General features: G+C 41.4%; 1 long non-coding RNA gene across 1 annotated transcript in view; it reads right to left on the bottom strand.

Annotated features, from left to right (window-relative positions):
• LOC139026437 (uncharacterized) overlaps positions 1–4734 on the bottom strand; it is an 18989-nt gene that overhangs the window by 10238 nt on the left and 4017 nt on the right. Inside the window, exon 2 of the long non-coding RNA XR_011478210.1 lies at positions 3172–3249. This is a non-coding gene — a long non-coding RNA (uncharacterized lncRNA). The remainder of the gene's footprint in view (positions 1–3171; positions 3250–4734) is intronic.

The following is a 4734-nucleotide window of genomic DNA, read 5'->3' as shown; positions in this document are numbered from 1 at the left end:
CATTAAAAGTAGTCTATGTTATTCTGGTGGTGTTCTGGTTGGCGTCTCCTTGCACTTTAATAGTTTTTGTGTTTCCATCACAATCAACTCAGCACTATTAGCAACAGTAGAGAAACCTCTGTCGTGGGATAGACCTTTCCTACTTTGATACCATTGTGTTTTGTGACTGTGGTTTCGTGTACTGGTCGGTGGATGAGATGAACTACACCATAGAGTATCTGTGCCTGAAGGGGTCTCGTCAATCTTCTGTTTCTTTACTTTTCGTGATTAAGCTCTGAAACAAAATGTACCAAGCACTTGTGAGGCGCCTCATCCTGAACCGGGCTATGGAGGTGTGTGGTATACCTGGGAAATATGCAGATGGACTGCACCCTGGAGCAATCCAGACCCTGAGAGAGGATTCGCCTGGTATGATATTGATCTCAGAACAGATCAGCCGGGAGCCCACCTTCCCTGAACACTACTGACTTGTCACAGCTAACATGCTTAATCTATCATGCAATACGTTACTTCATGATTTATCGTGTTTTAATACCCTTTTCATTTAGTTCTGCAGGTCAAGTGCTCCTGCACTGTGCAGAGGAAACGGTTACACTGCCTGTAGACCACTGTATCTAGACTGTGACCACCCAACCCACTCCATCTGGTCAGATGGACATGAACCAAACATCTACAGTCTGTTCCTAGATCCAGTCAGCAGGGGATGCAGAGTCACTCTTGTGCTGTAGAGCCTCGGATCTCCCTCTGCGAGAGACTTCTCACTGTCTAGATGTGATCCTGTGTCGTGCTAATCTCATTTTCTTTTAGTACATTTCACTCATTTCTTATCATTATTTCATCTATTCCAAGTTCCCAAAGATTATCATCTCTATGGTATGACTAGTACTTCCAACATATTGTTCATTGTCTAGTTATACATTTATCTTAGTTTGGCTTTTATTCAATCCTAGTCCCACGTTCTGTGTCCTTCTGTAAGTGCTTGTTGAACAATGTGTTCATTTGTCCCAGATGCCAAGCAAACCCTCATGTTCGTCACAGTCCTCTGGTGAAATGTGGACAGTTCGTGCTCTGACTGCGCACCGTGATCCAACCCATGCGGACAGGTACACCTGCGTACAGTAGAACGTCAATCGCAAAGCTCAGGACAGAGTTACAAATCTACTAACATCGCTTAGAAGAGGGAATATTCTGTGAGGCCCAGATAGATAGGATCGCATATCTTACATTTCTGTGATTGTCTGTAGCAGGTACAGCATTTCAATACACATTTTTTATACATGTCCAGCTATCGATCTCTATACTTGGGTTATTGCACCTTGTTATACTATACATTGATTATCCAGCTATTGCTTAATTGTGCCTGTATTTAAGTTATTTCTACATGTACTCTACTATCATCCTTTTTATGTAGGAAACACTCAGTTGTGACTGCAGCGTAGGATCTAGTGGTTTCTGTTCTCATCTCTGTTCTCTTTGGTATGTGGTTCGGTGAGTTAAGTGAAAATGCTTTTTGGTTCTATATTTTAGTACATTTGATTGTTCTTTTCTGTGCAACCGGAACAGCCCCAATCCACCTCAACCAGAGACGAAGATGACGTGTCTGTGAATCGAATGCTGTGTTGCTTTGTGAACTTTTCTTTTTTGTGTCGGCTCTTTCTCCATCAGGAACTCTTCCAGTTGTTGAATTCTAAGCCGGCCATGACCCTACGCGCCAGCACGACGCGGCACACAAATCAACCAGGATTATGTTCCACTATTCAAGCGTCCACTTCTCTGCTCCAGACACCAGGAAGTGCTCTATCTCCACGTCCAGCTGCTCGCCCTATTCAGGGGATGCAGTTATACTATGTGATTCAGCGTTGTCCCAGTGCTGCCACCGGGCTGAGTATTCTGCTTCAACGAGCTACTTAGAATTGACCACCGCATCGGTCTTATTGCTCCCTGCTTATTGGGAGGTTAGACAATTATCATAAGCAAACGTTGACTCGCTAGTGCGACCTCTTGTTCCCGGAAAAGTCCCTCCTCAATGGGCCGACAGGGAATGTGGCACCTTCATTGTGGGGATGGCTTGTGGTAATGCTGGAGCAATGTGGGAATGGTTAACTCATCAACACATGCTTCTTCATTCCTTTGCTGCCCTTCTGCCCTTATTTCCCTTTCTCCTCGCACTTCCTTATCTAGGTTGTAGGACATCCTTCAGACCAAAGGCTTTCCTTTGAATCTTATCCGTGTCATGGGAATTTCTTGAAATATTGCACTCGGGTTGGGGTCCTGTTCCATTTCATTTGAATTTCCATTCTTCCCTCATTGGAAGATTGAAAAAGTATGGTTTCAGTTTAGTCTTGGAATTGATGGTATGACCCTAGCCTGGTTTCGCCAGTTTAAGAAGACCTGTTTCTGACCTGTATTCAATAAGTAAGATGATGATAACTACGAGCTTATTCCATTTAGCAGATGCTTTTCCTGGGGACAGGGGGGATGTTAGGCGAGGGGATACCTTTGTTTCCTTTCACCCAGTGTTCTTAAGTGTTGGTTTGGTCCAATTCTAGTTCTTCTTTAGACTGCTATAAGCCAACATCTGCCAGCATTATCAGCTTCCACTGTTATCGAGTTATCGCTAACTTGGCATGGATTGGATGTAGCATGTTCTATTAACGCTTTATTTATTCATTAATCTAAAGTGTTTCTTACTTCTTGTCATGTGAGTAGTGGCATGTGTTGTTTTCCATGAGCAATTTGTTAATCAACGCTTTCATCTTCTTCATTAGTTCTCCGCTGCTTCCATTTTGTCACGTGATGTGGCTCCAATCTAATGCATGATATTTGAACAGTAAAAAACGTGACAGAGGTTAATGCTTTAGGTTTATTTTAAAATAGTTATTAAAGGAAGACCAATGCAGTTGTTGATTTGCGGTACTATGTTAACATAACATAATCAGCATTATGCAAATATAATGCTTCTTCCAGTTTCTAATATGTCACTGATCCTTTTCATGAATGCTGATCTTTCCTGTCGATTCTTGGAGACATTCCCTATGCAATGTCTACCTTTAATTTCTGGATCTCTTCGTTTCATCTAAAAAAGGGTTTGTGTTTCTGAACACACTCTGTATGAGATCTCTCTCGTTAGATTGATAAACAGAGAACTAAAAGATAAGAATGAGACCATACCTGCTACAGACCAGAGAAAGACCACCAACACACTTCCTGCTGTTCTCAAGGCCATTGTTGCATCTCCCACCCTGCAGTCTTAGAAACATAAACAACAACTCACTCTATAGCTGGTGAATGACTCCACCTGATACATTGAAGTATAAACTGTAAATGGGGTACAGGGCCTCATTACTGAAAATAAACCAGGCTCATATTGTGTTGTGTTGTATTGTGCTACAAATGTAGGATCTTAATCTTAATGTGTCTCCTGTCATTTATACAACGTGATGCTAATGTTTTAATTTAAAATGTCAGACTTGATTTTACCTCATGAAAACCGTGTCAATCACCACATTAATTATAATCCACAGAATTCACTTTTCCTGTTGCTGCAAGATAATTTAAGATCCTACCTCTGTATATGGTTGTGTGTGTGAATACTGTCTGTCTATTGCACTATGGATCTACATCTACAGATGTACTGTAAACACATATTTCTACATTGATTGTTCTGAAGCTTGTTTTAATCTCAGAACCCCAAATATAGGAGGATAAATGTTCAATCCTCTACGGTCCGTCAAGCTGTACAGCAGCCTAAAGACTGACCACCAGGTTCAATGATATCCCCTATCCCCAAGCTGTGAGGCTAAACAGCAAGTGGCTGACACAAACAGTCTTATACAACTTTCCTTGTGGAGACACAAAATTCAGTTCCGTTTACAATCCTATTTTCCTTTACCTTAACCCCAAAACCTACTAACCCTAGCTCCTAAACCTAATTCTAACAATAATTCAAATCTTAACCCTAAACCCCCTAGAAATAGCATTTGATCTTTTGGGGACTAACAACATTTTTGTCCATTTACTATTGTTGTGGGGACAAGTATAGTTAAAATGTCCACACACACACACACAGTCTTGCGCATCTCACCTTGTGGGGACATACAATTCAGTCCCATTCAAATCCTATTTTCCCTAACTCCTAAACCTAAGTCTTATCCTCAGCACTTTATCAATAATTGTCTTCCTCCTGTTGAACTTCGGCCTTTCATGTTCTCCCACCCTCTAGACCGGTCGGATGTACAATATAGAAACGGGGCAGAAAGTTGCAATAGGCCCGTGCAACCCAGGGTTTGATACCAGCATAAATAGAAACTCTCTTAAACCCAACACTGATTCTAACCTTAACCCTAAACCCCGTAGAAATAGCATTTGACCTTGTAGGGACCAACAAAACGTCCCCAGTTGGTCAAATGTTTGTTGGTTTACTATTCCTGTGGGGAAACTATATATACAAAATAATGTGGACACCTCAAATGAGTGGATTCAGCTGTTTAAAACTTCTTGTCAATATAGGGGGTGCTGTTTCAACTTTGTAAAATATCGTTCCCAAATTAAACTGCCTCGTACTCAATTCTTGCTCGTACAATATGCATATTATTATTACTATTGGATACAAAAAACCCTCTAGTTTCTAAAACCGTTTGAATTATTTCTTGGTGGTGTGTGTGTGTGTGGTTGGTGGTGTGTGTGTGTCGGTGTGTTGTGTGTGTGTGTGTGTGTGTGTGTTGCCAAACTTGC

This window comes from Salvelinus sp. IW2-2015, unplaced genomic scaffold, assembly GCF_002910315.2.
Source record: "Salvelinus sp. IW2-2015 unplaced genomic scaffold, ASM291031v2 Un_scaffold4774, whole genome shotgun sequence".
Taxonomy (NCBI): Eukaryota; Metazoa; Chordata; class Actinopteri; order Salmoniformes; family Salmonidae; genus Salvelinus; species Salvelinus sp. IW2-2015.
This window is presented reverse-complemented; position numbering and strand designations above follow the sequence as displayed.